Here is an 11,903-nt window from a genome sequence, read left to right as displayed (position 1 = left end):
TTGAGCATGAAGCTGAAGTCATCAAAATCCCGAGATCATCTCACACTTCAAATGGGGGATTTTTCTGAAAAAAAGTATTTAATACACGAACGTGAAATTGATCATTTTAATTAGAAAATGACACCTCAGCAGCATCTCTTAAAAAAGTGTGGCAGACTTCTTTTCCTCTAGCCATTGCTCGACAAGCTCTTTTTCAAATGGAAGTGCCATGCTTTTCCTTTCCCAATCAATGAAGCAGCTTCAGTAGATCAGAGCTCACAGGTGTGATGTCATACTTGTAAGTTAACAGCAGGTGAGTGATGTGACACTTCTGATCTACAGTGATCTGTCTAGAAATTGTATATACCATAGGGTGACCAGACAGCAAGTGTGAAAAATCAGGACAGGGGATGGGGGTTAATAGGAGCCCATATAAGACAAAGCCCCAAATATCGGGACTGTCCCTATAAAATCAGGACATCTGGTCACCCTAGTATAGCACCTCAATCCGTATACTACAAACAAGCTAAAGCTGGGCTACATTCAAACCTGCAGTCATAAGACATGGACTGTTGGTATTTGTAAGAACAGAAGAATAAGGTTATTTTGGCCCTTACAGTGGGATTTTCAAAAAAGTTCAGTAATACTACTACTACTAATAATAATTAATAATAACCACCCCCCATTGATTTCAAAGGGAGTAGAGTTAGGCCAAAACTGATCACTTTTAAAAATCTCACCCTATATCAAACTTGCACAAGCAAAAGAGGTGAGAAACCAGCCTAAAACAGAAATTATGACATTGAAGTACTGGGGGTGTCGAGGAGCCACATCATTCCAGTGGGAGACATATGCTCTACCTCCCTTAAGCATGATGCAGCCTGGGGCTTCCCTCTATGCCCAGCAAGCTGAGGGGGTTGGTGTGGAGAGGAGTAGGGTAATGGCTCAGTCTCTTTCTGCTCCCTTGGCACCGGCTAGCACAGACAGTCAGGACCTATTATGGATCTATTATGATTTCCTTTCCTTGCACACCCATGTAGGGGCCAACTGTAGCGTGTCACAAAGCATGACAAATGCTAATCTGTATTAGTGGATAAGAAGAGTTTGTCCTCTTTAAAAATAAATCCCGTCTAAAGTGAAGAACTGGCTGGCAATTTGCTTGTGTGTGATATAAACCAAAGGGGCAAATAAAGGTAACTTGCCTCTTTGAAGATGAAATGAACTTTTTATCCATTAGCATGATATATTACAAGTGACATCCGTTTCTTATATTAGCTTTTGTAGACTATAGTTATCTATCTAATCTAATCACTGGGGGAGTGTTTTTGTGATACTTTTGGCAGAAAGGAAACTAAACAGTGCCTACTAATAATAGAAACTCAAAGAAGTTACACAGGTTTCTTAGTTTAAAAAAAACTGTTTTCCATTTCCACACGAACTGAAGGATGGGCACTGAGAAGCCATTGTTTAGCCATCAGTGACTCTCATTCTTCTCTCTATTCTTTGCAAGGCTAGTGCGCATAGATCTTACAGTCTCCCAGTTAATCAATTTGCCTGCTGCACTCTGTTTTTTCTTGGTGAGCCCTTTTTCTATTCCTGTTGTGAAGGGCACCCCATTTAGCTCCATTGCAATTTCTGCTATTTGCCCTGTAATGTGGAGAGAATAATGGGAGGTGTGAAAGGCTTGGGGAAAAGAAATCAGACTTCAACCTGTAGTGTAAGAAATAGTTAGTTTTTCCCCCTTCAAGGAGAGGGGCTCCTAACAAAGAGAAGGGGATTTGTCAGGCCCCTGCCTGAGATCTCAAGGGGCCGAATGCTTCATGGATTTAGTTTATTTTACCCATTAATTGCCAAGGGTAGCTTGTGCATAATGGCAGTGACAAAAGAGAAGTTTTGAGGTCCACAGGCTTATTATCCTGCCCTAAATCTTCTTTCCTTGTCAAATGTTTACAAACACTCCACACTGCCACTGAGACAAGGGTTGCACTGAATTCAAGGCTTTCTCTTGTGCATGCAATGTTAAAAAGAGGAGAAATTACCATTTAAAAGCCCATGCTGTCACAGTAGGGATGATGCAGGAAGCAAGGGTGTTAGTTACTGAGCAGCTATTCAGCACCTTTCCATGCAGAAGTTTTAACCCTTTGAACATTTTCCATCTATCAAGCCCAGAGGCACAACTTGTCAGTGTTTTTCTATATGGTTTATTGGAGCTTGTGAGGTATGATGTATATCCATTGATTGCATGATAGATTGGAGGGGATTTAAGGAGACTTATGAATGGCAGTGATAGGCTGAGATAAAAAAATAATGTATTTTGTATAGATTCTGTTGACAGAAATATTTATCACACTGAATTGGAGACCTGGGGTGCTCACTGTATTCAATCTGTGCCTACAGCCACAATTCTGTTTCTTTGGGATTTAGATCTAATTAATTCCTGGCCACACAGGGCTGCCTTTCCAGCAGATACAGACCAGAACATCATGTCAGGACTTCCTGCAAAGATAGAGCTATATTGGTAGATATAAGTCTGCACAGAATGAAAAGTAGAGATCGTCATGATAATAGGCTCTTATATAGCTCTTTTAAGCTATAGATTTCAAAGGGCTTTACCGAAGAATGTAAATAATGGGGAAACTGAAGTGCAGCCAGTTGAAGTGTCTTTCCCTTGGTCATGCAGCAGCTTCATGTTTGAGTCAGGAATAGAACAGGAATAGACTCCCAATCCTGTACCCTATCCACTGCCTCAAAAATGTGACAATCTCTTGCCCTTTTATAGCACTATATTAATATTGAGGGCCAAATCCTGCTCTATGGTCTTTTCTGTACAGGGAATTAGTCCTTATTTCAGCAGTCAATGGTTAGCAACCAATATAGCTGCACTGAAGTAAGCCCCCTACTGTAGATAAGGTATCATGATTTGCATGGATGGAGCTATACAGACTGATAGCCACTGAATGCTGAAATCGGGACTAATTCCCAATATAATCAAGGCCTTGTTTAGGTGGCAATAAGGGAGGTGGAGATGGCAGCCACTTATCTCATAACTGGCTTCAAACTAGGCCAACTGATCCTGACAACAGTTAGCTCAGTGTGTGAGGTGTGGTGGTAGAAGGGCCACACTGCTACTTTACAGAGTGGCGACACAAAACTGATCAGTGGCTGAGATGGAGGAAGAACATAGTGCTCATGCAAATGAGAATCTCATTCCCCAAAGTAGCCCTATCTGGATTCTGGTTCCATTTCTCCCTTCAGCTATGGTCATATTACACTGGTCTAGAAGGGGAAAATTGGACCTGTGCACAGACTCCCAATGGGTGTTTTTTTGGCATGGGGTTTAAAAATTCTGTCCTTTTTTTCCCAATTTGCCAAGCAGGGTACAGATCTTCAGCCAAATGGGCCTCTTCCATTTTGGAACTGTCAGCCAAGGGAGCTCTCCCTCTGAAACCTAGTGGTCCATTCAGTCTCCCTAGCTGTTGGCTAGCTAGGAAGGAACCTATGCACCAGTTTTCCCTACCCCAAAGTCATGTATCAGCGAGGCGCTGCCTATCTCTGATGTCATATCCCAGAAATCCTGCCATGTACTCTAGTTTACAGCTGGGTCACAGATTCAACCCCTGGAGAGACTGATGGAGAATGGTGGATGGCCATATACCAGGGGTGGCCAAACTTTGGATTGCGAGCCACATGTGGGTCTTTAACTGTTAAAGTACAGCTTTACAGCAGATACACCCTGCGCCCCCACCTTCTCCACCTACCAGACTTGAGGGGAGGGAGAACTCGGGACCTCTGACTTTCAGCAGGGTGGTGGGCTAGGGGCTTCTGCCCTGTGGGGAGGGGTCTCGGGCTTCAACCCCATGGGGCGCACCTGCCAGGGCTCATGCTTCAGCAGGAATCATAGAATCATAGACTATCAGGGTTGGAAAGGACCTCAGGAGGTCATCTAGTCCAACCCCCTGCTCAAAGCAGGACCTAATCCCCAACTAAAATTATCCCAGCCAGGGCTTTGTCAAGCCTGACCTTAAAAACCTCTAAGGAAGGAGATTCCACCACCTCCCTAGGTAACCCATTGCAATGCTTCACCACCCTCCTAGTGAAAAAGTTTTTCCTAATATCCAACCTAAACCTCCCCCACTGCAACTTGAGACCATTATTCCTTGTTCTGTCATCAGGTACTACTGAGTACAGTCTAGATTCATCCTCTTTGGAACCCCCTTTCAGGTAGTTGAAAGCAGCTATCAAATCCCCCCTCATTCTTCTCTTCTGCAGACTAAACAATCCCAGTTCCCTCAGCCTCTCCTTATAAGTCATGTGCTCCAGCCCCCAATCATTTTTGTTGCCCTCTGCTGGACATTTTCCAATTTTTCCAGATCCTTCTTGTAGTGTGGGGCCCAAAACTGGACACAGTACTCCAGATGGGGCCTCACCAATGCCACATAGAAGGGAATGATCACATCCCTCGATCTGTTGGCAGTGTTCCTACTTATACAGCCCCAAATGCCATTAGCCTTCTTGGCAACAAGGGCACACTGTTGACTCATATCCAGCTTCTTGTCCACTGTAACCCCTAGGTCCTTTTCTGCAGAACTGCTGCCTTGCCATTCGGTCCCTAGTCTGTAGCAATGCATGAGATTCTTCCGTCCTAAGTGCAGGTCTCTGCATTTGTCCTTGTTGAACCTCAACAGATTTTTTTTGGCCTGTCAAGGTTCCTCCCCCACTCTGAACTCTAGGGTACAGATGTGGGGACCTGCATGAAAAACCTCCTAAGCTTATCTTTACCAGCTTAGGTCAAAACTTCCCCAAGGTACAAAATATTCCACCCGTTGTCCTTGGACTGGCTGCTACCACCACCAAACTAATACTGGTTACTGGGGAAGAGCTGTTTGGACGCGTCCTTCCCCCCGAAATACTTCCCAAAACCTTGCACCCCACTTCCTGGACAAGGTTTGGTAAAAAGCCTCACCAATTTGCCTAGGTGACTACAGACCCAAACCATTGGATCTGAGAACAATGAAAAAGCATTCAGTTTCTTACAAGAAGACTTTTAATAAAAATAGAAGTAAATAGAAATGAAGAAATCCCCCCTGTAAAATCAGGATGGTAGATATCTTACAGGGTAATTAGATTCAAAAACATAGAGAACCCCTCTAGGCAAAACCTTAAGTTACAAAAAAGATACACAGACAGAAATAGTTATTCTATTCAGCACAAGTCTTTTCTCAGCCATTTAAAGAAATCATAATCTAATACATACCTAGCTAGATTACTTACTAAAAGTTCTAAGACTCCATTCCTGGTCTATCCCCGACAAAGACAGACTATAGACAGCCACACAGACCCTTTGTTTCTCTCCCTCCTCCCAGCTTTTGAAAGTATCTTGTCTCCTCATTGGTCATTTTGGTCAGGTGCCAGCGAGGTTACCTTTAGCTTCTTAACCCTTTACAGGTGAGAGGACTTTCCCCTGGCCAGGAGGGATTTCAAAGGGGTTTACCCTTCCCTTTATATTTATGACATGGCCCAATCCTCTAATTTGTCTAGGTCCCTCTGTATCTTATCCCTACCCTCCAGGGTATCTACCACTCCTCCCAGCTTAGTGTCATCTACAAACTTGCTGAGTGTGCAACCCACGCCATCCTCCAGATCATTAATAAAGATATTGAACAAAACCGGCCCCAGGACCAACCCTTGGGGCACTCTGCTTGATACCGGCTGCCAACTAGAAGCCCCAAGCCCTGGCCGGTACCTCCTACAGGTCAGAAACCCCAAGCTCTTGAACTTCTGAAGATTGTAGTATGCAACTCAGAGAGTCAGTACGTTTGGCCACCCCTGTCATATACACACTGTGTCTGCCTAGGAGGAGAGTCCTTCCACTTCAGTAGGAATAGAGGCCATCTATGCTTTAGGCATGTCAGGGCACAAGATTTAGATTGAATAATTTAGATCAACATTGTTTAAAAAACAGATAGCGACACTGAGTTGTTCATCACACAATCATACTGATAGGCAGTGATAGAGTCCTAAGAGTCTTGACACCCAGTCCCCTGATCATACTTAAGAGTAATCACACAGGATTCGGGATGGGATGGGGGCAACATGAAACCTGGGAAACAATGTGCAGTTTCTGTAACTGCCAAAATTTTACTCTCCCAGGATTACAAACTGAAACCTTAAAGAAAGACGTGAGGATTAAAACTTAGCTAAACACAGGACTAAATTAACATCTCCCCTCAGCTCCTGCACATGCCAAGCTCTAAGACCTTTCACCAAGAAAACATGAACCAGAGCACATAAATATTTTCCAGATAGATTTTTAATCTGAACTAAAGAAACCCAATCAAATCTGTAGGGAAAATTAAGAGGAAAGGAAAATTGGCCACACTTTCCCACTTGCGGAACAACTCTGTTAACAGAATGATTTCTGCAAGGAAATGAAACATCTGTACATGGCTTTTACTATCACAGAAGGTTGTCAAATGTTTTCCCATAGATTGAGTAAAAACAGAATATAGAGTAACTTTTGGTAAAATATTTTTTAAAAAATATGCAAAGCAGGAAGGATTTGAAAAAAAAATGACAATGACAGGAAACCCATGGAAGTAGAATAATTCACAGGAATAAATACATAGGTGAGATTTGTAATAAGATAGTAGTTATAATCATGTGGTTTTGCCTCAGCTGCACACTTTTCCTGTGCATATTGTTTTCTAGCTTGAGGTTAGTGGCTCCTTCAAAAATTTCCAGTGCACATATCACTTCAGGCTGCTCATGGGTATGGAAATCATCTCAAAACACCAACTGAAGGAGGCTGTCCTCAACATTTTCCCTAGGTGAGTATAAATTTGTATTTTAGAAAGATCTGTTCAACCAACTATAGGGAAATGATGGGCTTGACTGTTTCAGTTTTCCCTAGGGGAATACTCTATCCAGCTGAATCAAGCTGTCATTGTGTTTCACTAATGTGCGTTTGATGTTTAATGAATTGGAGTGTTATTACCATTGGGTAAAGGTGGATTAAAATTGAATCCAAAGCCTTTTCACTCGTTTCCTTCATTAATCAGTGGACACAGATGAAATGATGAAAGGCTCCCTGTTGTGCTAGAGCTGGGCATGTCACACTTGGAACAGAAATTGGAGTGATTACCTTTACAGTGTTACTGTCACACTTCTAAAAAAAGTTAAATTACCAGGAAGCAATAAGACATTAGCTGCCATATTTTGCATCCGGCAAATGCATGAAAAGGGGAGAAAAATTCTTTGTATGTAATTCTTATTTTCATACATATTTTGATCATTTTGCTGTAATAACACTCTGGGCCTACTGTTGAAAACAAGGATGCTTAGACATCCAGATTTGCACGTGCAAATAAGGAAATTGCATAAGCAAATAGGTAGTTAGTGGCATAACTACCTGTTTTTTGTATACACAAATGTGGAGGGTTTCGGGCACATCTCCTGCACCAAATTTGTAAAATTGTGCCTTCTATGGAACATAGCATTGTCTTTTATTAGATTTCAAAGCATCACACTATTGTCAAGACTAGCAGTCATTTTCATTATTTTCCCCTAGCGCTGGTTGAAAAATGGGAATTTATTTGTGGAAAAAATTTCCATCTTTCCATCAAAACCTGAAAAAATTAGGAGCTGATAAAGTCATTTTGAATTTCAGGAAGTTAGTGAATGTCCTAGAATGAGGAGGCTTATTGACGAACAGGGATCCCCTCCCGTAACAACGAATCCAAATCATACTTAAGTCATTGGGAGTATTTCTGTTGACTTCAGTGTGTGTTGAATTAGGTCCATTGACACTAACTTTCACATTTTAATCAGAATCAGAAGTCAACTTTAAGAAGAATTAAAAATGAGTTATAAACCCATAAGTTATACCAAAACATAAAGAGTCTACACTGTACCTTTTAAGAATCTTACCTGTGAGAGGCAATATTAATTGTGATATTCATGGTGTGAAACTGCAGATTTTACGAGAAGTCACTTATAGTAAATAAATAAGAAACCAGAATATTTAATTCTCCCTTCTCCACAGAACAGCTGCACATTTCACCAAGTGCTGGAGATTGGAATTTCATCAGTTTGCAGTAATACCAACAGTTTTCAAGGTGGATCGCACAAGTCTCATGGTTAAATGATGGGAATTGACATCACTAGTCTCATTTAGTACTTTCAGCCCCTAATACAATAAGTGTGGATCACTGACCTGGATGAAAGGAAACATCAGCCATCTGGAACTAGGCTCAGCTTTTGTGCATTTATTCACTGAAGTTAAAAATCATCTTGGAGTGACCAAGCTTAGCAAAAATAGCTTGACAAGGACTCCTCGCTCTCATTCTAATACCCTGGTTAAACCAACAGAACATCAAAACACTAAACAGAAGAAGAATCAAGATATTGAAAAGGCAAGCTGCTTTTGAAAATGCATTGGACTTCCTGAATTCTCTTCTACAAATAGTTTATTGCTATGGTCAGTTGGGGAGCACTGGTGTGGATTGGACTGATCACTCAGCAGGAATTACCTGGGCGAAAGCAATACTGAGAGGAGTGTTCTGGTCAGAAGAAACCTATGAAGCAAATCTAAAACACTTGAAGGAAAGAGGGAGCAAAATAGATCAGTCAGAAGGAGAAAAAAATCAGATAGTTTTACCAGCCTTGTGCACGTCTCTCTATAAAGTACGTATGTATTTTATTTACCCAGTAAAGTTCAACTCAGATACAGCATCTTTTCTTTTATAAGAACTGACCCAAATATCCCCACCCCCCAAAGTTTGAAATGAACCATCACTGAAGCATCCCCTGAAGTTCAAACACATTCAGATCGTGTTTCTAAAAATTGGTATTAAGTTTCATATTCCCACACTTATTGGTCCCAGACAGAAGAGGAAGTACTGAAATAGCATAAAAGTAAAATCCCGTTAGGGAATGGATGCAGGAAATCTCTTGAAAGAAATTATTCCCCACACAGTTTGCAGCTCAGTTTAGTAGCCTCCAGGCACCCAAGCTTTTAAGTGCTTATCCAGATCGAAACTCTGAGTCCTTTGACGTTCACCCATCGCTAACCATGGTGAGTTACTTGCCCTTCGTCACAGTTTTGGTAACCCCCCCCGTCTACAGTAGAGGAATATTGTAGTTACACTTGAGCAAACCCCTTATATAAATTTGCTGCAATGAAGAAAAGTATCATGGGGCTTATGGAGCAGCTTGCTTGGGTTATATCAATGTAGTTACGTCAGTGAACATTTCTCTAATGGTCCTTTGTAAGGGTTAGATCTTGGAAATGCCTATGCTGTACCAGACTCAAGGTAGAGCAACCTCAATACTGCCCTATCCTGTACAGAGCCGCATACTGTTACAAGAATGGTTTATATCTGTATATACACACATAAATATTAAGATGCCAGTCAATGACACTCGAGAATATGTGGCATCATTCCTTGGATGCTGTAGGACCAACAGAACTTGTTTGATTCTGAAATTTGGTTTCATTGTGATTTGTAATGAAAACAAAGCTATTTCAAATTTGTCCACAAAATGGATCCCAGCTCTACTGGAAAACTGGCTCTAGGACTGTCTGGGAGCAATGAGGCTGGAAGCTTGATAGCCAGAACTCCCAGTTTTACAGGCTCCTGGCTGCTTGTCAGCCTGCCAGGTGTGCGGTCAAAGAGCTGCAAGCCTGGAAGCTCTGGAAGCCTGGATTGCTGAGCAGCTGAGAGCAAGGAGCATCCAGGCTCTCAGCTTCCTGTCAGGCTGCCAGGTGGGCTGCTAAGGAGGCAAATGGGTAAGATGACAGGAAACCAAACAGAGTTCCAGTGCAATTTCATCAAACTTGAACCATCTTCTCAAAATGAATCAGCAATTTTTTACAAACAAATGCTTAGTACACATTTTTCTGAGCAGCTCTAACCATAAGAGAAAGTAATGGGGGAAGGTAAGTCTTGCATAAAACTGAACAAATCAGAAGCAATTCATTCTTAACTATGGGTTCTGATTTATTCATTTTCAGTGGATGTATGCAGGAAGCCAACAGGCTTCTTAATCAAATGTCTGGTCTGGATGACGGCTGCAGGGCTAGTATGAAGGACGAACATATGAAACGGGGAACTAAAAATACCCTTCAGCAGGACTCAGATAATTCTGAAAACAGCAATATTTTTATGTAGGAGAGTGACAGTACAAAATGACTATTTACACATTTCAAAAACCTGGAAAAAACTAAGGACAGATTATATGACTATACTTCACATTCTCATCTGCCATCATTTAATCGTATTCCTACCAGGAATAAATTATTTATCACACTGTAATAAATTCCATCGCTTCTCAGAATGTCATAGCCTTTGTCTACATCACACATGGACTCAGGATGTACTAAGCAAGAAAACCCAGGTCTTTGATCTCTCAAGCTGAAGAATTCCCTTTAGCAGTGGCTGTTGCTGTGGAGGTATAGATTACTTAGCCATTAGAATGTAAGACTCTGATTCAGCTAGGTACTTAAACATGTGCCTAACTTTTAACATGTGAGTTGTCTTGTTGACTTCAATGTACAACTCACATCCTTAAAGTTAAGCATGTGCTGAAGTACCTTGTTGAATTGGGACCTGAGCTTTTTGGTATCATCAAACTGTTAGTTGCATGCCTTTCGCACTCTTGCTACTAAACAAATAATAATATTGCATTTCTCACATTCAGAGCACATGATATCTTCTTGGGCCGGACGCTAACGGGAAACTTGATCATATACATTTGTCATGTCTGATATGGCATCAACTGATCTCATGCAGTGCTCATGAGCTGCATGTTCATGCTACATGTTTTGCCCAGTTACGCTCACTTTCTCATTGCGATTCAGTGGTTCACAGGAAGTCAAATGAGTTGGTGATGGCACAACGCTTCACTCTTCTCAATTATTCCATGCACTGGCTGCACGGCACTTGACATTCAAACTGGGTGAGAGCTCAACATCTTAAAAAAACCCAGAGGCTCTGATTGAGCTAAAAGAAAATCTCCTTTAACTAATTTGAAATAATATTAGGAGACCTATCTTCTATGGGCCAGCTGCTGGAGGACAATGTGCTCCCCTGCCCTTGTTGAGGGATGACGTTCCATGCAACTGGGGAGCACATTATACATAGATCCAAACCAGTACAGTGCATCATAGTATGATGTGACCTGTGATTATTTTGAATTAATTAATCTTGAGTTTATTACACATTGGGTGCTAAATGCCTAGTAGAATATAAACATTGCCAAACTTATACGAAAATACAAAATAACAAAAATTAAGTAAAACAAAAGAACTGCCGTACTGGGTCAGACCAATGGTCCAACTAGCTCAGTATTCTGTCTCCAACAGTGGCCAGTACCAGAGATTCAAGTGAATTGTACAGAAAAGGTCAGTTGGAGCAATCCACTTCTGTCATCCCCTCCCAGCTTCAGGTCATCAGAGGTTTAGGGTCGCCCCGATCGTAAAGTTGCATCCTTGACCACCTTGGCTAATTGCCATTGATGGAACTATCTCTACCATGAACTTATCTAGATCTTTTTTGTGAACTGAATTATGCTTTTGGCCTTCACAGGATCCTATAGGTAGTGAGTTCCACATGTCAACTGCATTGTCTGAAAACTTCCTCTTCCTTGTATTAAACCTGCTGACTGTTAATTTTATCGGGTAACCCCTGGTTTCTGAATTGTGGGAAAGGATAAGTAACACTTCTCTATCCACATTTTCCATGCCATTCATGATTTTATAGACCTCTCTCATATCACCCCTTACTCATCTCTTTTTTTCTAAGCTGATTTCTAAGCTGTTTTTAGTCTCTCCTCATATGGAAGCCATTCCATATCCTTGATCATCTTTGTTACCCTTCTCTGAAGCTTTTCCAGTTTAGTTCTGCTATATATGTTTTGAGATGGGG

The 11,903-nt window shown here is 41.5% G+C and overlaps 1 long non-coding RNA gene across 1 annotated transcript; it reads left to right on the top strand.

Moving 5' to 3' along the window:
- Nucleotides 1-6,714: 6,714 nt before the first annotated feature.
- LOC142071751 (uncharacterized) lies at nt 6,715-8,707 on the top strand. Its single transcript, XR_012667942.1, has 2 exons — nt 6,715-6,806; nt 8,021-8,707. It is a non-coding gene; the product is annotated as an uncharacterized LOC142071751 (long non-coding RNA).
- Nucleotides 8,708-11,903: the final 3,196 nt, after the last annotated feature.

Source organism: Caretta caretta, chromosome 4, assembly GCF_965140235.1.
Source record: "Caretta caretta isolate rCarCar2 chromosome 4, rCarCar1.hap1, whole genome shotgun sequence".
NCBI classification, from domain to species: Eukaryota; Metazoa; Chordata; order Testudines; family Cheloniidae; genus Caretta; species Caretta caretta.
This window is presented reverse-complemented; position numbering and strand designations above follow the sequence as displayed.